Genomic DNA, 23160 nt, shown 5'->3' with positions numbered 1-23160 from the left:
AGGAATTTTTATTAAAATTTATGATGTGACCAATTTTTGTATGCAACAATGTGGTTGACACATTGTGGCAATATTGAGAGAGAAATATTAACATCTATGCTAATATGTAACTATATACAGTTAAAATTGAGTTCAAAATAAATTAAATAGGTTAAAATAAACAAGGTTTTTATATTTATAACTATTGTCAATTTCATTAAAATAAAAAATAAGATCCATCCATCCATCCAAAACAAGTACAGAAATCTGTTCAAGTTGTTTCTGCGCGCAACAAGAGAATCTTTTGATTAAAGACAGTTCATTTATATGAGTTTTCTTTAAAAGTTTTTCAATACTTGTTTAATTCATCAATTCCGCTTTATTGGTCATACGTCGAATATAAATTTTACCCGACCTTTGAAAGATAAACTTTTCAGTAACAAATAAATTTAAAATGTAAAATGTGTTTTCTTTGGTAGTCCATAGGCTAAAAATTGTTTTGGTAATATGTAACACACATTCTTTCCATTTCCAATGAATTTCAAAAAAAAATTACAGACCAACCATTATAAATAATCACATATACACCCACACACACGCATACTTCCACAAAGCCACTACAAAGTCATTATACTTTGCACATCAGATTAAGAGCACAGCCTTTGAAATGCAGTGACATTAGTTCATGAAAGGCTCCTCTAGGCCAAAAACTGTGAGCTTGCGGCTCTTGTTGTCGCAATAGACAAAAACTCCTAGCGAAAAACGTTCAGAATCTTAGGACGACTCTTGCGATATCACTGAGGTAAACACGAGAACTTAGGTAAACACTTGCAATGCATACTGAAACCTTGCTGAGGAAGCAGAATATGTGTAAGGATGTTATGGATTTTGAAATTTACATCCCTATTCCAAATTTTGTGTTATTATTACTTAAAAAATATAATAACCTCTTAAACGAAATACTAAAGAGACCATTACGAAACATGAATCAGATCAGTGGTAAGTCAACAATTAGAAACTTTAAACTTCATCCACTTCAACTTTGTAGGTTCATTATCCAACGGATAACGAATATAATCTGGAGTCCTGCATCAGAAACCTAACCTTGAGAGACACTCTGCGCCAGGTTATGACAATATCAATAACACTTGCATCAGAAATCTGACAGGAAACGTGTTAGCCAAATTAAACGACATAGCTAACTCCATTTTGAAACTATGCTACTTTCTCAAGATCTGGAAAAAGGCAACCATCATTGTACTCCTAAAACGAAATAAATACCTAAAGTTACCACAGAACTGGTGTCCCATCAACCTATTACCATCACTAGGCAAAATAATCGAAAGAGTTATACTCGCCAAATTGCCAGAATTTTTTAACACGACCAACATCATTCCCGAGGAACAATTTGAATTCAGAAGCGAGCACTCAGCTGAACTACAACCAGTCAAAATCTCGCAACACATACAACTTGTCCTCAGGAACAGAAAATCCCCTGGCTAAATATCTTTCGACATTGAAAAAGCCTTCGACAATTTCTGGCACCCCGGTCTGATAATCAAATTGCACACACAAAACATCCCAACAAACCTTATACAACTAATTGGACGTTTTCTTAAGGACAGATATTTTGTAGTAAGGATTGAAAACATAACATCCTCAGAAAAAGCATATTGTATTGTAGTGCCCATGACCTACATCAATGCCATACGTGACAAGCCACTGTTCATTCAGACAAAATAAATGTGTCATAAATTATAATATGCACTTTTGTCAGTTTGACGCTTTGACTTTGATCATATTACTTAAAATAAATATTTTGACTCATGCTGTTACAAATATGCATTTGTAACATAAGACATGATAAGCATGTGTGGTCATTGTACTATTCCAACCTAATATCTAGAAAGTACATTTACTCTTTAAAAAACAAGTACATGACGTATAATTGTAATACGTTAGAAGAGTACTTATTTATAACATGTATATTGTAAAATAATTAATGTAATTTATGGGAGTAACCAATGCATTGATTGGTTACTCAAATCAAACATAAGTAAATAATAATTGTTTAGTAAATAAGCTAGGGGTGTAGTCTTAGATCGTCTCCTCGTGGTGCACCCTGGGTAACGCCAAATGATCTATTCCCCCCTGGATGCTGTCCTCTTCAGGGGCTCCAGCATCCTCTGGTAACGACCGTTTTTGTCCTCGGACCACGTTTCTTCAGATCCTCTTTTTGTATTTGATCGCTTTGGGCTGGTGGTCACAGGTTTCTGGACCTAGCTGTCTTCTGACACGGTACCACCGGGGTGAAACTCGCGTGTGAACGGCTCCAGGCTAAATCTGTGGCTGCCTCCGTCCCGGCAGGACAAGGCAAGCGCCTATTAACAACCAGCCGTCTACAGCTTCTGCTCAGGCAGAACACCTTGGCAACCGTGCCAGGTGGTAATGTTGCCTCCTGCTCCTCTGCTAGTGCTGCGGTCAAAGCTAATATGCCAACCGCACCATCCGCAATTAGTACCAACTCAACTTCTGGTACACGTTCTCACCCTAACCCCTCCACAAGGGCGTATAGGGCGGGAAGGTTAGCATACCGCATCCTCTCTAGGTTCAATGCCGCGGATCCTTCCTCGCTCTCAGAAAGCGATAAGGCATCACTAAAGTGGGCAAGGGAAAATGTCAATCTCCGGTCCTCTGACATCGCTTCTACCTCTGCACCTGTTCAGAAACGACAAAGGTCGATTGAGTAGGCCGGTAAATCAATTTTGACAAGCGCTCCTAAGCGCCCCAAATTTGGTCCTCCGAGACCCCCATCTTTATCAAAACCTCTCAGCGAAATAGTCAAAGAGAGCCGGATCTGGGCCATCATCGACGCTGGCAATAGTGATGGGACCATCTCTCCAGCAAACTGGAAGAATGTCGAAAGGGCTCTCCTCAAAATATATATGGAAATTATTGCCCTCAACCCTGGGCCATCTCCTAGCTGTAAAGACGCTGGATGGTACCAGGGTCATATTAAAATTATCGCCTGCTCAGACCAGCGCTCTGCGGACCTTTATAAGCAGGCGATCGAAAAGGTTGGGGAACTCTGGCTCGGCGCACAGCTCAGAGCTGTTTCGGTGGAAAATATCCCACAACGCCCCCGCTCCAAAGTGTGGCTTCCTTCGGAGCTTACTTCCCCTGAGGAAATTCTTTCCCTTTTAAGGGCCAGTAACACTGACCTCCCCACGCATAACTGGAAAGTTGTGAAGGTCAGTGACCCCAAGGGCGACTTCGTCGAAGCCGTCGTAGTTCTTAACGAACAATCTTTGGCACCCCTTCAAGCCTGAAATGGGGTGATTCACTATGGCTTCGGTTCGGTCACCCTACGTGTTTACAAAAATGACTCTCAAGCCGCTAAAAAACAACCTTCTGGGGGGGCAACTTCGGAAACGATCTCCGATGACGGAATCGGTTCCATCTCCGCTTCAAACAACCCCGATGTAGGGACTTCCGATTTAATCGGCACTCCTTCCTCCGAAGACGGAGGTAGCGTAATCTCGTCTTCCGAACTGGTCGGCGAGTTCTTTACAGGTATGGCGCTTTCCCGGGAGACCTCAGCGATGTCGGATGAGGATGAACTGGATAGTACCATAGTTGAAAAACAACTAAGCTGTTGAAGGTCGTCCAAATTAACCTCCAACACTCTAAAACTGCTTCGGCAGTCCTTACCCTCCGCCTAGCTGAAAAAGGAAAGGACATAATGCTGATCCAAGAACCTTGGATTGTAAACAATCGGGTTTGTGGACTGAATACAAACGGTTATCGGTTAGTATTCACAGAAGGTCAAGGTAAACCAAGATCTTGCATTCTAGTAAAAAATAACATTAATGCCTTTTTACACCGTAGGTTCAGTGACAATGACAATGTAGCCATGGCCATCGAATACGACTCCAAGGCCCTTTGGATTGTCTCAGCATATATGGCACACGATCACGGTGCCACTCCACCACAGGACTCCCTCAAGCTTCCGGTGTCAGAGGCAAATAACAGTAGGATCCCGGTGATCATAGGAGTTGACGCCAACGCACATCCTGAGATGTGGGGTAGCACAGATACTAACGCGAGATGTGAGTGTCTATTTGATTTCATTCTTGCAGGAAACTTGGTGATCGCTAACATAGGTAGGGAGCCAACCTTCATGAATTCAATTAGAAGGGAAGTTCTCGATATCACCATGATTAGCGAGCACTTCTCTTACTTTATTACTAAGTGGTCCGTATCGCAAGATTGTTCCTTTTCTGAGCATAGGTACATCAATTTTGATCTAGATTTTGTGGTGAACCCTGAAATGAACAGATCATCTAAACCAATAAATAGGAAACGCACTGTATGGCCCATTTTTCGAGCCAACCTGGAATCCAACTTACAGTTGGACCCTCCCACTATTCTCAACTGTTCCGATATAGATCGAGCGGTTAACCTTCTCACATCAGCATTTAGATGCGCCACAAACGCGGCCTGCAAGCCACCCGAATTTAGGGGCAAACCCAAACCTCCTTGGTGGAACTTAAATATTGCAGACCTCCGAAAAACCTGTAGAAATCTTTTTAATGATGCTAAAGCAACAGGAAACTGGGTTCCATATAAAGAGAAACAAAGAGAATTTAAATACGCCATTAAGCGGGCCAAAAGGGCAGCTTGGAAAAATTTCTGTGGCAACATAGAATCATCTTCCGAGTCAGGCCGACTGCGCAAAATCCTCAATTCCACCCATAAGACACTCGATTGTATCCAGGCTCCAAATGGTCAATGGACCAACTCCAGTAAGGAAACTCTCGACATCCTTCTGGACTCGCACTTCCCAGGCAGTATAGCCTCTGATGCGGTTTTATCAACTCAAATCAGCTTACCCCCTCTAAATAATCCTAAACCGTTTCAAGTGACCAACACTCAAATAAAGTGGGCTATCCAAACTTTTAAACCTTATAAATCTCCAGGTCCGGACGGAATTATTCCCGCAGATATTCAACAGGGTGAATTCGTAGTCCTCCCCTGGCTTCTAAGCATTTACAATAGTTGTATTAAGCTTATGTATGTCCCAAGCTGCTGGAGAGTGGCTCGAGTAATTTTCATTCCCAAAGCAGCGAAAATAACTCACTGCAGTGCCAAGGACTATAGACCAATCAGTCTCTCTTCTTTTCTTTTGAAAGTACTGGAGAGAGTTCTTGATCTGCATATCAGGAACAAGATAAACCCAGCGCTCTTATCTCCATCACAGGATGCTTATACTAAAGGCAAGTCTGTCGATACTGCGCTTCATGCACTCATCTCGCAAGTTGACCATTCCATCTCTCTCAGGGAATACACACTTGCCACCTTTCTCGATATTGAGGGCGCTTTCAACAATGTCTGCCCCAATGGTATCATAAAATCCCGCTCAAAGTTAAATCTCGACAATAGTCTGGTTAAATTTGAAGAGGCCCTTCTCAAAACTAGGATTATCACATCCGACATCGGAAGTGTTCAATCCTCCAGAGCAGTCTGTCGGGGAACGCCACAAGGTGGGGTTCTCTCTCCTCTTCTATGGAACATAGCGGTTAATTCGTTGTTAAAACTTTTGGAACAATCCGGATGCAGTGTTATAGCTTATGCGGACGATATTGCTATTGCCTTATCTAGCAAATTCCCCCAAGTTCTATCCAATGTTATTAACTCTGCGCTCCTCAATGTAACTGAATGGTGTAGGGAATTCGGTCTGGATATTAACCCCGCAAAGACAGAGGTTATTCTCTTCACCAGGAAATATAAAATACCGACATTTTCCTTACCAAAGATAAAGGGCGTTACTCTAAATCTAAGTTCGAACGTCAAATATCTGGGTATTATTCTGGACTCTAAACTCAGCTGGAAAGACAACTTGACTGAGAGAACCCGCAAAGCGGTATGCGCCACCTACTGTTGCAGAAGAGCTATAGGTCGCAGTTGGGGGCTCAAACCGTGCATTATACTCTGGCTCTATTCAGCGGTTATCGAACCAATTCTTCTGTATGGGGCTGCTTTCTGGTGGCAGGCAACTGAAAAAGCATGCCACACCAAATTAATTGACAAAACTAGGAGGATAGCTGCACTACAAATCACTGGTGCTCTTCGCTCTACCCCCACGCAAGCTCTTTTCGCTATGCTTCATTGGCTGCCATCTCGGCTTCTGGTAAAACAGCAAGCCAAAATAGTTGCAACTAGGCTCAATGCCCTCTCCTGCTGGTCAAGAACTGATATAGGCCACGCGATCATACTGAATCAGGATCTGCCAACTCCCGTCTCTATTGACAACATATATTGTTACCCAGACCTAATTAGGGGGTTCGAATCTCTTATACCTAGCAGGGAGGACTGGATCCTTGAAAGAGTGATCCCTCTCCAAACGGTTGACATCTACACGGACGGCTCCAAAATAGATAAACGAGTCGGCTGTGGCATTTTCTCTGAAAGACTGGGTCTCAGCATCTCGCTTCGACTTCCGAACCACTGTAGCGTCTTTCAAGCCGAAATAATGGCAATTCACCAAGCTGTAAAATGGGATCCGATTTTCCAATCTCAATTTTTTCTGATAGCCAAGCTGCCATCAGATCACTGATTGACACCTCAGCCACATCAATCACAACTCAAGACTGCCGTGCTTCACTAAATGACCTAGCTAGGTTTGTTAGGGTCAAACTCATTTGGGTTCCTGGTGACAGGGATATCACAGGAAATTGTAGGGCAGACGACCTAGCCAAGGCAGGGGCTCTTCTCCCTAACATCAACCTCTCTGATATAGGCGTCCCACTTGCTACAGTTAAACTGGCAATCATACAAAAATACCTGAGCATAGCCAAGAAACACTGGGCTGACGAACCTCAATGTCAGATTTCTAGGTTGACTTGGCCGAACTTTGACAAGAAAAGAACCAGTCAGATACTTCAACTAAGACGGAACCTGCTCAGCACTACGGTATCTGTGCTGACAGGACACTACGCAATAGGAAGGCACGCTATGAGACTGGGTCTCCCCTTTAATGATTTTTGTCGAGGTTGTGGCTCTGAGGATGAGGAGGAGACTGTACTCTATCTCATGTGTCAGTGCCCTTCCCTAGCCAGAAGAAGATTAAAAATCCTTGGATCTCCTTTTCTAACTGACCTGACTGAGTTGTCATCCTGTAATGTTAGGGACCTAGCCAAGTTCATAGAACTGTCAGGCTGGTTTTCCTTTACTTAATAGGGGAGTCGTTACCTTTCTTCGGCATTAAATGTATACTGATTAAAATCTATATACAAATAACGTAACTCCTGTGGTACCACAATGGGCCTTTATTTGTGCTTAAGTGGGCTTTTTGGGATACAAGGCCGCCACTCCAACCTATACCTATACCTAAGCTAGAATAAGTATAAATACCCATGAATTTTACAATAAAGACAGATTCTATTTAACTTAAGACAAGGTAACGTCTTTTTCTTGAATCGTGTTCTATGCGGCATTTAATATGTATCAATAAGAATATTTAAATTTAGATAAATTTTTAAATATCATATATGAATTTGACAGGTTTAAAACATATATTATCTAATTTAAAGAAAAATCCAAAAAGAACTTATACGGATAAATATATTAGCATAACTAAGAATTACATAAAACAAATTTGGTTAGAGATAGAAGAAAATACTGACATAAAACAGTTACAGTTAGTAAGAACGAAGTTTGACGCAATAGTAGAGGAAATAAATAAATATTTAAAAAACAAACCAGAGCAGATTAGCGACAGTACAATATCAAAACTTGATAAAATGGCTAATTTTGACATGTTAATAGCTTCAAAAATAATTCCTGAATTTAATGGAAATGTAAAAAGTTTATCTAACTTTACCGGTACTTTGCAATTCTACTCAGATTCGTTGAAGGATGAAGTAGAGAGAACCATTCTACTAAATTTTGTAAGATCAACTAAACTTTCTGATCGAGTTAAAAATAAAATGGTTGCAAGTAAGGAAGATGACACAATAAAAAATTTCATTAAGAAGCTAAACACAATTTACAAACCAAAAGTCAATCCCTTAATCATACAAAACAATCTTACTCGAATGCGTCAAGGCATACAAATGATTGCTCAATATGCTTTAAAAATAGAAGAACAAATAGCAATGCTTAATCAAATATACATTTCAGAGCAAGGAGATGAGAATAGAGATGTCATACTAAAAATGACAGATCAATTAGGCCTCAGTACATTCACATATGGGCTGAATGAGAAGATAAGAAATGTGGTTATAGCAGCCAGGATATCGACATTATCTGAAGCCATACAGATTGCAACAGACGTTGAGACACAAAACAGAAGTCTGATGCAAAATGCATACAGAAACTTTAACTATAAATCAAACAACCAGGGATATAGATCAAGAAATGACAGAAGTCATGGAAACAATGACTCAACGAGGTTTGCAAACAAGTACAGCAATCAACGAAGCAACTACAATAGTCAAACAAGAAATTTCAATAATTTTCAACAAAAAAACGGGAACACCCCCGGTCACAATACCCCGGGGAACGTAAACTCAAATATCAACAAGAACATTCGAAAGTATTAAAATTTACTTCGACAAAAAACATTTCTAACTGTATAACAATAAGAACTTCAATTAGCAATAAGTTTATTACTTTACTAATAGATACGGGCGCCGAAACATCAATATTAAAGAGAGATTTATTAGAAAATAAAAATTTAAAAATAGATACTACGAAAAATTGCAAATTAAATGGCATTTGTAATAGTAGAATATCTACAGAAGGATTATTAAAAACAAAATTATTTTTAGATGAGAAAAGTATATCTCATGAATTCAATATCGTTAAACCCAATATCAATCTGCCAACTGACGGCATATTAGGTAGAGATTTCTTATTAAAGCATAACTGCAAGATAGATTATGAAACATGTACATTAACGATGCCTTATCAGGAAGATGAAATAATCTTACCTATAAATATAAATACAAAAAATTTGGCATATATAACACTGCCCCCTAGAGCAGAAGTAGTTCAACCTATAAAATTAGATATAAATGAAGATAGTATAATTTGTCTAGTAGTTGTCTAGTAGTATCAGATTCCACTTAACAATAAATCGAAACATTTAACTGCGTTCTCAACCAATATAGGTCATTTTCATTTTAAAAGATTACCTTTTGGCTTAAAAATTTCAACTAATAGTTTTCAAAGAATGCTAACTTTAGCATTAACTGGTTTGGATTCGTCCGCATTTTTATATGTATATGACATAATAACATTCGGTTCAAATTTAAAAAATCACAATGAAAATCTAATTAAAGGATTTAGTAGACTACAAGAACATAATCTTAAATAAAACCCTGAAAAATGTAATTTTTTACAACCAGAAGTTGTATATCTTGCACATTTGACAACAGCGCAAGGTGTATGCACTGATCCAAGCAAACATGAAGTAATCCGAAATTACCCAAAAACTAGAAATTCTGATGAAGTTGGAAGATTTTTTGCCACATGCAATTATTATCGAAGGTTTATACAAGATTTTGCTGAAATAGCTAGACCTCTCAATAACTTACTAAAGAAGAATCAAATATTCAACATTAACTTCAACATTATATTTAAACAAAAATAAACACGAATGCAGATGTACTATCTAGGATGCAATTAGATTCAAAGCAACTAATTGATATGATACCCAAAAAGATATATGTATTAACCAGAACAATGAGCAGAAATATTCAAGCACATAAAGAAGAAAGTCAAGAGTAAACCTTAAATGCTAACACGGAGATTGATCACCTCCACATGTGGAACGTGACATCAATATCAGATGTAAGGTTTAAAAAGAAACTTGAATTTGAAAAGATAAACCATTCTGCAGATGGAAAAGAAAAAAAAGCACTTGAACATAAGAATAAAAAGTTCAATAGAAACAGTGCAAAATATATTAAAGATGGAAATGCACTTCAACATAAAAATAAAAAGTGCAATGAAAATAGTGCAATAAATATTATAGCAGCAAATAAAATAGTTGCCGAATACAACGAGAAATCATTATCAGAGATAAAATTGTTTCTGAAAAAGTTATCATTCAAAATGAATAACTTAAAAATTACAAAGCTAGCGTTAGCAGAAAATGATGAAATATTAAATAAAATAAATTTGCAAGGACTGATAGAAATATTTAGTAAGCTGCAAAAAGAACTAAAATTAAGAGAAAGTCTAGACATAAATATATATATATACCGAAACGAATAGAAGATACAAAAGAAATGCTCAGATTAATAAAAATTTGTTTGGAAAAACATGAACAAAATGGTAAAAAATTTTGACAACAACTGTAACACATGTGCAAGAGCTAAATTAATTAGGCACACAAAAGAAAAATACCAAATTACCGAAACACCAAACACATCCTTTGATGTAATAACTATAGGCACTGTAGGCCCCTTAATACCATCTTACAATTATAGATACATTTTAACACTTCAATGCGAATTAACAAAATTTGTAGAAGCGATGCCTTTAGAAACGAAAGACGCCGTCAATTTTGCGAAAGTAATTGTAGAAAAATTCATACTTAAGTACGGTTGTTTTAAGAAAATGAAAACTGACAAGGGTACAGAATTCTTAAATGAACTTCTAAAAAACATTTTTAAATTGTTAAAGAAAAAGTAACATCAACACCATTTCACCATGAGACATTAGGAACAGGTGAAAGAAACCACAGAGTTTTGAATGACTACTTGATGACCATGAAAGCAATAAACAATTGGGACGAATTACTTCCTTACTACGTGCACAGTTACAACTCGACTCCAGACACAACAACAAAATACATTCCATTTGAATTAGTATATGGTAAATGGATATGTATATGGTGTGCATTACCATGCGAAATTATTAAAAATATACAAACGATATATGATATTGAAAATTATGCTAATGAATTAAAAATAAAATTAAAATTCTCTCAAGAAAAAGCTAAAGAAAAATTAATCAATGCTAAACATTTAATGAAAGAAAAACCAAAAAATGTTAATAAAGCAAATTTTAACATAAATGATTTTGAATATGTCAAAAAAGGCAACAGAAAGAAATTAGATAACCCATATAAAGGCCCATATAAAATTGTATCAGAACAAGGTACAAACAGTACAATATTAATGAATGAAACACTTGTTGAACTGCACAACAATAATTTAATAAAATGCAGAAGCAGCAAAAAATAAATTTTGTAATAAAAATATCATATTAAATAAGAATTATACAAATACTACATATTCAAAATATTAAATAATAATATCATATATTACTTGATAAGAATACAAATATTAAATAATTATTACATTCATAGCAAAACTATATTAATGTGAAAAATAAATTCAAGTAAAGTCATTCTCTTACAACTCGGACACCTTTTTGACCTCACGATCTCCGATTTGGCTGAAATTTTTATGAGCTCCTTTCATAAAATAAGAAGACCCGTATCTCGGGAAAAAAATTTTCTGATTTTTTTCCTAGGAGATATGGACCCATGGGGTTTTGAGAATTGGCATAGTAGACACATTTTCAAATGGCTATATCTCAAGTTCTATATAGGGAATTTGATCTTGATATTAACCCCGAAAAGACGGAGGTCATTCTCTTCACTAGAAAATACAAATTCCTTCCTTCTCCCTTCCCAAGATAAAAGACATTACACTGAGCTTAAGCTCGAGTGTCAAATATCTAGTTTTCATATTGGACTCTAAACTCAGCTGGAAGGTAAACTTGGTTGAGAGACTCCGCAAAGCTACATGTGCTACTTACTGTTGTAGAAGAGCTATAGGTCGCAGCTGGGGTCTTCAACCTCGTATTTTAAATTGGCTCTAAACGGCCGTTATTGAACCTACTCTTCTCTACGGGGCTGCTTTCTGGTGGCAAGCTACTGAAAAGGCATGTCACTCAAAACTTATTGACAAAACAAGGAGAATATCCGCTTTACAAATCACCGGGTGGATGAGCTGGCCAAGACTGGGGCTCTTCTCCCTGATATTCATTTATTAGAAATTGGCGTTCCACTTGCAACAGCTAAACTGGCAATTAAACAAAAATATTTAAGTATTGCTCAGCAACAATAAGCAAGTGAGCCCAGTTGTCACATTTCTAGGTCGATTTGGTCTAACTTGGATAAAAAGCGTGCGAGTCAGCTGCTCCAACTAAAGAGAGATCTGCTCAGTGACCCGTCATTGCTTAATAAGGAGGCATGCTATGAGATTAAGTCTTCCTTATAATGACCTTTGTCGCGGTTGTGGTTCTGAGGACGAGGAAGAAACTGTGTCTTCCTCGTCCATCTCATGTGTCAGTGCCTATCTTTAGCCAGAAGAAGATCAAAAATCTTGGGGGCCCCTTTTCTGACCGATCTGACTGAGCTGTCATCCTACAATGTGAGGGACCTAGCTTGATTCATAAGACTGTCGGGTTGGTTCTCCTTCATCTAATGGGGGAGTCGTTGCCTCTCTGTTGGGTTTTGGTCGTATACTGATCACCTTGTCTATATACGAACATCGCTTTTTCCTTGTGGCACCACAGCGGGCCATTACTTGTGCTCAAGTGGGCTTTCTTAGTAAACAAGGCCGCCACTCCAACCAACCAACCAAGTTCTATGAAAGGCAGAAACTTGAAATTTACAGCGTTTCAAAGATAATTGATTGAAACTTTATGAAATTGTTTAAACAATTAAAATAGTTAATATTTAAGTACTAATATTAACCGTTAAAATTCAAAAAAAAAAATTTTTTTAAAATACGTCCTCAGAAATTCCATTTTTTATATTTTATATAGATTCAGTTTTAAATTTTACTACGAAATAAAAATTTTCAAGATACCATCTTTTTTGAAATTTTTTAATATTTTTTTTTCTCCCGTAAAACACATTAAACACATGCGGACTATATTTTCATTAAATGAATTTTTAAAGAATATACTACATATATTCTTATATAATATTTTTGATTTCGATTCGTAATAAAATTCTATATAAAATCCAAAAATTTCAGAACGATATTGTAATTAGAAGTACTTTTAAAAATTTATTTATCCTTTATATCACACCAAACACATACACACGATTTTTCAGTAAAAAAAAAATTCCATTCCACTCAATTCCAAAGATTCCAGTATATTTATAAGATAGAAGTACCTAAACTCTGTATTAAGAACATTAAGAACTTAAAGAGAATCTCATCTTTAAAGATTTGAAACTATATATCTAAATATTGAATTAAATATATTTAAGTGCTTCATTTCATTTAAAACGAACAATCATAAATATCAGAAAAATGAAATTTAAGTTATTTAATGAAGTAATTGCCTTTATTAAAATTGAAATCTTTCGAGAACTAAACGATTGTTGGAAAGTTTAATATAGTGTTTCGTCGTGGGGGATACGAACTTCCACCTCAACTTCAACTAAAGTAAACAAAACTTAGAATATTAAACAATTTTTATTAGTTTTGTACTCAATTATCCGGATATAGATACTCGCTCCCACAAATAGAATGGCAAGACAAATACATTCACATTTACACCTGGCAGGGAATATAAGCTGCCACGCCCACTTTGGCATTGGGCATTTGAAGCTGCTTTATGCGAAATATTCCAAGCATTTCGATTCAATTAAACTTGGTGAATTTTCATATACAAACACTGGCAAGCAGGCAAGCAGGCAAACAATGCATAGAAGCAACAATTGCTTTTGCCGCCTCGTTACGTTGTTGCCATGTGGCAGTACTGCAGTGTTGTAGTGTTCCAATGTTGCAGTATTGCAGTGTTGCAGTCAATTGCTTGGCAAATAAAATTGCAATCGAATTCATATTTCAATTTTGTGCAAACGTCATTTTGGCCAGCAACGCAATGTGGTACAGAATATGCGACAAGTCACATGCTGCAGACACTGAAACAGCTACATTAAATAGCAGAAATGTTGTGATTGACGTACTAAATGGTTTTAGTATTTCTATGGTCGAAGTTATGACAAATGTTACTACTTTATTTCAATCATTTTATTTGTAGTATTTGTAAATTTTAATGCGAATATTCCGACGCCAAACGTTTTTCTTTTTGTATAAAATTATATGATTCAAAGAATTTGGTGAAGGGAAGAAGCATAAGAAAATTTAATTTTGCTTGATGAAAATTATTTTCCATTCCAGTTTCTACTGAGTACAAATCTTACTATGCGAGCATATATTTCAGCAGGCAAAAATCGACGTCTTTGTTTACGTGTTAGTAGCAGAAACAGTGGTAACAGCGTACAGGGTTGGCTTCAAATTTGTTTACCAATTCACTTTAGGCCACTTTAGCATATTGACCAATTTCGGCAGTAATTCCGTTAGTTGGCATGAAAATGCTTTTATTGTTATTTCAGTTGTTGTGTGAAAATATGCTTAAACTAAGTTATTTAATTTTCTTGTTAGTCTGAAACGGATGAATTATATTACAATCCCATAAAAATGAGGTCAAAGTGCCTACATCAATGTCATCTTTAACGATCAACACAAAATAATAATTTTTTTTATTATTTTTTTTTTTTTTATTTTCTATTAATATATAATTTTGTTTCATTCCTTGGCATTGTTGCTTATTTTTGGCCATATTGTGCCACATTTGTTTTGGAGTAGCGTTTCCAATTAAGTGTGAAATATACGAAATTAGTCAAAAAAAAGTTAGTCAAAAGGTTGAAGTGTCAATATGGGAACCACAAATTTGATTTGAAACAATGAAATCAAATTTGATAGAAAATTTCTATTGAAAATCATATTGCTGTGATGTTAAATATTAAATGTCAAATTTTATGGCAATGCCTTAAGTTGCATTCATATTATAAAATCAAACAGAATTGAATTTATACTTAAAACTACATAATTTAGTGGCATTTGTCAATAGAAATTTCGCTAAGCGTATCTATCATATCTGGATGGATCATAATGTGAGCGAACATTGAAATGATGTATGAGATGCATGTCACCTATAAGCTTTAAGGCTTTTATCGTATAGACGCTGAGCACAGAACACAAAACCCTAGAAGTCTAATATTTCACTTTAATCAAAAACCCCTTTCCAACAAGATTTTTAACTAACTTATGTTGGAATGAGACATTGCTGTAGTGGCAAAACTATGACACTTTTTAAACAAACATCTTTTAGTATTTTGTAGAATAATAGCTACATTTCCATTTGGTATATTAAGTAATGTCAAATTTCTTATAATCAGATAAAATCTGTGGTAAAGTTAGAAATCTCTGTTTCCGTTACTGTAAATTTAGAATTTTATTAGAATATTATTGATTTTTCTTTTTTTTATTTAAACAATGTATAACCAATCATATTGATTAATAAAAGGTTTTTAATTTAATATTACAAGTAATATTATTTATTTAAACTAAGCATATAGATCAGCGCTTGTCATCTTCTTTTTGGTTGAAACGCCTTAAAAGATCTCTTGGTTCGAAGCGACTTAAGTGTCTACGTGTAACATCGCAAAGTAATGCCGGAATAGTGTTCTTTAAGTGTTGAGTCAGCCTGTCATAATGTGTTTTAGTAGCCTTCTGTATTTATTACTTGACAGTAACTATTTCAAGTTCACGATGTAGATCAGCATTTCGCACATACTACGGAGAGTTAACTGCATCCCAAAGTGCTTTGTTTTGGAACCTTTGTATCATATCTGTCATAGGTTTTTTAAAACAACCGTACATTTGGACACCATAGAGCCATATAAGCTTGAAGACTTGTTTCTATATCATAAATTTATTTACTAAGATACTTAAAATCTCTTTCCAATAAAACAAGTTAATTTTTTTAATATTTATCTCAGTTAGCTTTTTATATTCTATTTAATGAATATGAAATTTACTCAGAGCGTTATAGTCTTGATTCAAACATTTACGGTGTATATTACTTTATTATTTATCGAGTACGCCGAACTCTAAAAAAAAAATCTTAATATTCAGATTCTGACGAAAACGTTCATAGTTAAAAACAACTTAAGTTTTAATTCTCACTAGTAAATGTATAAAAAAAGAGAATATCTAAGTTATGTAATTCTAATTTCAAATATAAAACAGTCGCCTCCATCTGCCAAGAGTCATTATAAACAAATAACAAAACTTGAATTTCAACTAATACAAAACATAAGGGGTATTCAGGCAACTGATTAATTGCTTAATAGATGATTACAAAAAAAATTTGCATACAAAAATGAAACTAAGCAGAGAATCAACTATTTCGGAGATTCTCAGATTAGTGAAAATTTGATTATTAGTGCTGCCAGTACCAAGTGTCGGCGCTATGAGCATAGGGTGTCTCAAAAAGAAAATTGAAAAATAATAACATAAATTAATAAATAAAGTTCAGTAGAACTATAATTTTTAAAGGAATAAAATATAATTTAAAAGTATAAAATTGAATATTCTACTTCTTGATATATGACACGTTTGCAATTTTAGTTATATGATAAATTATATGATAAATTTAAATAATATTAAAATTTATTATTATTTGAGTATTTCACTGTAAACATATGTTTCATTTTTGCTGTTGATACGAGTGCTGCCAAGGCATTTGCACACAACAAACTAATCAAATTACGCATTTTGGGTTGTTTCAGCTACTGATTAACATCAAAATGCTAATTTTATCTTATATGAGGTTTTTGAATCAATTAAGCAACTAATCAGTTGCCTGATACCCCTATTACTCTTTCTTTAAGTGTTTAATTACGAGGGCGGTTTGATAAGTCACTTTTATTCACTTATATACACTATATTTACTCAACTTGTCTCTTTTATCTTTTCGGAAAAAAATAGACTAGTCAAAAGACTATTTTAAATAAAATAAATCTGCTTTAATAAGGAACCTTTTTAATTTCCAAACAGTGTTTGGTTAAAATGTACAAATGTTCTTTGCTAATCCGAGAACGTGGATAATTTTTTTTTTAAATTTAAACTAAATCGAGAATATGAATAAAACCAAAGTACACCTATGTGAATCTCTCATATTACATTAAACTATCAAAAGAAATTTTTTTATATTACTATGTATTAGCATTTCGTTGCACAAATTGTAATTGTCAACGACAACTTTCTTTTGTCAACTTTATCAGTGGCATCTTTATTAATTTTTGTGTCAGAGACGTGGCTTGCGTCAGCTTTCACCTGTGGACACATATATAGTTCTACTTGCTGTGCAAATTGGTTTGAAACGCACTTCATATTTATTTTATCGAAAGCATATTTATCAGTTCTTATTGTCTTTTATCTTAAGGAAATCAAAAGGAACTCTTGCAAATTTTACTCTTACTTTTAAGTGTTTAGTGAAATGAGTATTTTATGAATAAATTGATTTTATTTAAACTATTTGTACAGACCTTTGCTTAAAATTGTATTAGCTGTAAACTCAGTATTCCTGGAATTATTTTGCTAGTACTTACAACTTCGTTCTCCAATTACTTTTCATTCATATCTCTATTGAGTAGTCTTGCAGTTACTATCACTCACCATTATACAACTCTTCCTATCTATCTAACTACAATATCCCTTAAATTGTAGAGATACAAAGTATTATCCCATACATATTAATTGAGAGACAAAAAAAATTTAGAAATTTAGACTAATTGATCCTGGGCGTAGAATGGCTCAATTGGCGCCAACCTACTTTCCAATCTTCTATCACGTTCTTAGCTATGCTAGAGCTCATCGCTAAGGAATTATTGTTCAACTCAATGAATTGCTATATAAATACTAATCTATGTAGATTTATAAAGTCATATTTTCATACATTAAAGGTATCTCCGATCGTGTTTAGTAATTACAGTTTAGTAATAATTTTAACAACGAATCACTATTTGCTTTTGTTTGTATTTCTAATCAAAGTAACACAGAACATAGCTCTCTTATAATCAAATTAGATGTTTTGCACAAATTTTAGTACATAATTATTATAATTACCTAATAATTAATCAGAGACAATCAATAATTGTCTAAATTCATTACTGCGGTAATTTGAAAAATTATTTCAGTAAAAAGTAGTTACTTAATCTTCAATAGTAGAAAATTGACTTTGATTATGTGGCCTACCAAGTACAAAACTGTAAGTGCCTGAGTTAAGTCTATACTTTTATATTATTATTCAATGCTGTTTACTTTTTTTTTAGATACAGATACCTAAACACATTTCATGCAAACGTTGGTATATGTGTTCTAGTGATATTTTTGATCTGAAATTTGAAACTTTCTAGCCCAAAATCAATTCTTTTGCTGTTGTTTATTACTATTGCAGTTTCATCTTCGTTTTTTTCTGGTACCGTATCCTTAATATGCTATCTATCAGCTATTTACAACTGTTAATACTATCAATTTGTTCTTTTCTTCAATATTAACGTATAACTGTGGGATCAATAATGCTCTTGAACTAAAAATATAAAAGAGTATATGTAACACTTCGTTCAATAATGTGTGTGACTGACACATAGATGGCGGCACTAATACTAAATAAATGCTTTTTTTCGAAAGTGGCAACCTTTTTAGGCTTACTGTCAAAATCCGACCATTTGTTTATAAGTTACAGTGCTTTAAGTGACGTTAGTTTTGAGTTTTCAAAAAAAATTGAATTCAAAGTAATTCCGTGTGCTGATTTATCATTGTTTTTTAATGAAAAAAAATACTGTTCAATGCCAGGAATGGCTTGAAAAACATTATTCGGACTCTGCTCCATCAAAAAGAAGCATTTGTTATTGGTATGCCGAATTCAAACGTGGTCGTACAGACACCGATGACATTCGATCTACTGGACGGCCAAATGACGCAGTTATTCCGGAAAACGTTGAAAAAACACTGAAAATCATCATGTCCGACCGTAAAGTGAAAGTGAGGGAGATTGCTGACATTCTACAGATATCAGCAGACAGTGTACATATCATAATACATCAACATTTGGGTATGAAAAAGGTGTTTTCCAAATGGGTGCCGCGTTTGATCACACCGGAGCAAAAACAACAACGAATCGATGATACAAGGAGCTGTTTGGACATGTTTACGCCCAATAAGTCGGAGTTTTTGCGTCGGTACATCACGATGGATAAAACATGGATTCACCATTTCACTCCAGAGTCAAATCGGCAGTCTGCTAATTGGCATGCAGCCGGTGAATGCCGCCCAAAGCGACCAAAGACGCAGCAGTTGGCTGGCAAAGTTATGGCGTCTGTATTTTGGGATGCGCATGGAATAATATTCATCGACTATCTCCAGAAGCGGAAGACCATCAACAGCGACTATTATATAGCGTTATTGGAGCGTTTGAAAAACGAAATCGCAAAGAAACGGCCTCATATGGCGAAGAAAACAGTTTTATTCCACCAAGACAATGCACCGTGTCACAAGTCGATAAAAACGATGGCAAAATTGAACGAATTGAGTTACGAATTGCTGCCGCACCCAGCGTATTCTCCAAATCTGGCCCCAGCGACTACTGGCTCTTCGCAGACCTCAAAAAGATGCTTCGTGGTAAGAGATTTGGCTCAAATGATAAAGTAATCGCCGAAACTAACGCCTATTTTAAAGGCAAAGAAAATTCGTTTCACAAAGGCGGTATCGAAAGATTGCTAAAGTGTTGGAATGATTGTATCTCCCTAAAAGGGGACTATGTTGATGAATAAAAACGAATTTTGGCAAAAAAATGTGTTTTAATTAGTTAGTCACACACACTATTGAACGAAGTGTTATATATAGAATGTGACCCTTAAATTAGAATGTGATAAAACACATTATTACTAATATATTAAAGTAATATGACAAGGTGTGTAATTATATAATTATGTTGCTAGTAGAAAGTTTGGAAAATATCAAGCTTGTCAATTTATCATCTAAATTATTAAAAATAATATAATGCAATTCTTTTATGGAAAAATTTTGCATTATTCTAATATTTAATCATAATATTAGATAATATTAGATAATATTTAATCTAATATTATTCTAATACTTAATCAACATATGCATTGAAGTATGTTAATGGCTTTCTCAATATTATTATTATTTGAAAACTCTATTTTCAACCTTTCCGTGTTCAAAAAATAACAACAACTGATATTGTACTCTAGTAGTTTTTCTATCAAACAAATATATTTAAAATTTTTTAGATTAAGGTTGCCTCAGGCTACTTAACCCTTGTCATACCTTAGTTAACTATTCAGTATTGTATTCTAATTTGGCCCGCACCTCTAATACGGCAATTTTGAAATACATTTTCAACAGTATTTACAATACAAGATAATAATACTCTTAGGCAATCTCAGCCAATTCATGAAAAATTCATCTTAATGCTTAAGTTTTTTTGCCCATATTTTATCCTTATTGTGCTGTGTTATGTTAAATATAAAGAGTTACTTTCCCTTGGCACATTTTTACAAAATTTCGTATTTTCACAACCTAAAATCTCCGCAATTTAACTAAAAATCTGCTGGCGTGACAGATGCACTGCCGCTCTATATAAAATTAAAAATAATGACCAGCAACTTGACGAGCAAACAAAACTTTATACTCTTGAGATATTTCTTAAGTTTTTAAAGTCTGCATTTAGGCGCCAAGGTGTAAAATAATTGTGGCATCATTGTCGACGTCATTTTATTTCACACAACATTTTTTGTGGTCTGCATGCATGTTTATAACTATAATGTGTCTGAAAAGGTTTATGTATAGGGCATGTGTGTGTGTCTGTTGTGTGTTGTGTTTGTAAGTAAATGTGTTTATGGTTTCATATTTTTTTAATTTTATTGAAGCGTTTTTATGTCAGTTGTCGTTTTCCGTATGTTTTTTTCCGCCAAATACGTCAACATTGTTTATTTAAGTACGTATGTTCATATACAGACATATGTGTATAACACATACGTATACATATGTGTATGTATATTGATACATTTCTATACATTTACATAACCCACATAGTCGGCGAAAATCCTCATTGTAAAGCCTCCCCGTGGGTGCTGACCGGGCAATGGGCATCATTCAATTTTTTGGCAATTCGATTCATGAAGCTTTCGGATGTTATAGCTGAGGAACATGATGCGGCAACCACCACCGGCGGGCGCGGTGATTTTATAAGCCGCGTCGCCAGTGACTGCACCTCTGCTGGGATTGGAGCAGGTTCCAGCAGTTATACTACTACTGCCAAACAACAATGCAGTGATGCGAAAGCCCCTGTAGACTTGGGTCACAAAGGCGCTATTTCAAACAACAGGAATACAATGCAACGCAGTGATGCTATAGGCCCTGTAGGCCCTCGGATCACGAAAGCGTTGCTAGTGTAAATACAATTGAGGAAGAAGCTCTTCTTCGCTCTCCGGTGGAAGCTGCTAATGCCATTCGTAGGCCTAGAGCTGCACCAAAAAAGGAGAGGTTAAGAGCTAAATCCAGACACAAGGCTGCGATAAGACTCTGCGCTCGCCTCGGAGACCGGAATGATCTGTCGAAGGAGAATAAGGACAGGCTAGTCTGGGCAAAAGAGGAGATAGAGAAAGGTCGAGCCTTTTACGCGGATAAAAGGTTGTGTGAACCTTCGGATTCGAAATTTGCGAATCGGATCGAGGAAGATATGGCATGTAAATGGCAGCGCTAAACGGAAAGCGAAGGTCCTTCTGGAAAGAGACAAAAGCGTAAAGATGACGCTTGATTGTGGCACTTATCGACCGCAGTGATGCACAGGGTCAAATGGTAGAAACTAGGTGAAAAATAGTAGAGATGAAGCTATTAGATGTTATGTTCGCCAAAATGAGCACAGTGTAATGGTATATCTATGGTTGACCTTACTCAATATTAAGGCAGCCTTTGATGACTATTACAGTCATATTCTTTAAACCACTTGTGTTCTAATTTAAAAGAGCTAACCGCTGCATTTTTATAATTTATGGCATGAGTCAGAAAACGATACTTCTGACATAAATTGTTTGCCACTTAAAATTCGGTTAAGAGCTCATGTGGTGTCAAATATATTGAGACCACACAAATCGGAACACATGTGAATATCAGACACATGACAAGCAAATGCACAGTAAATACTTGCTATGCATTTCTTGTCTTAGGTAATGTGTCGATCATAAATAGGAAATAAATAAAATAAGAATAATTAAGTAAATAAGATTAACCAATTAGAGTTAAGAAATACATTGTTAGATTTAAGTAAATATTGTTAGAATAAGATAGATATAGCTTTCTAAATAAATAAAGAAGCTATTGTAAGATTTAAGATAAGTTTAAGACGGCAGTTGTTTACTGGTATTCAAATGAACATGATCTAAAAAACTTCATAGTGTTGTGAAGATATGAAGAACATTATAAAATATATAGTTAAATAAAAGTAGAATTTTATAAAAATAAAGTGTTAAAGTGTTTTTAATTAATAAAACTAGGACTAAAACAAATCAAATACCAACACAACAGAACCAAACACTCAAATGCCATCATTTGACGGTACCGCCCGGTTCAACGGAGTAAAGCTACTAAAATGTAAAGATCCTGAACTGATTAAGGGAGGCAGTTAAAACGTTTCAAGGCCTATGGGTAGAAACATCTTTGTAGACATGAAAGATATTCCGTCTTTGCCCAAAGCGAAGGTTCTTATACCTCGAGTGGTGAAGCCTGAGGATGCTCTTCGTCTCCTACAGCTACAGAATCTGGATGTGCCAACAAGCGATTGGAAGGTGCTAAAGGTCCTCAAGTCAGCCAAAGAGGACAAGAGACAAAACCACATCTTATTAATCAACAAAATGGCCGAAGGAATTCTGTATTCACGATACGGGAAGATGTCGTGAGGAGTAGAGAGCGTGTACCTTCGCCTCAAAAAACGACACCCGACTGATCAAATACACTCGCTGCTGAGGAAATCGAGGAGGATCTCGGTCTTGAGGAAATCCTAAGATCGTCGCTCAATCTTCACGAAGGAGAGGAACCGGATGAGATGAGTGTTGAAACTAACCCCGGGGAAGAATCAGAAGCTCATGCTAAATATTCCACAAATAAACCATTGCAGTAAAATTTTCTCAGCTGAGCTCCTCCTTAGTTTAGAAGAGGGCGGCTAAGATGTGGTTTTAATTCAGGAACCATGGCTGGCCTCGGACAACCT

The sequence above is a fragment of the Teleopsis dalmanni genome, chromosome X (assembly GCF_002237135.1).
Source record: "Teleopsis dalmanni isolate 2A chromosome X, ASM223713v2, whole genome shotgun sequence".
Lineage (NCBI taxonomy): Eukaryota > Metazoa > Arthropoda > Insecta > Diptera > Diopsidae > Teleopsis > Teleopsis dalmanni.
This window is presented reverse-complemented; position numbering follows the sequence as displayed.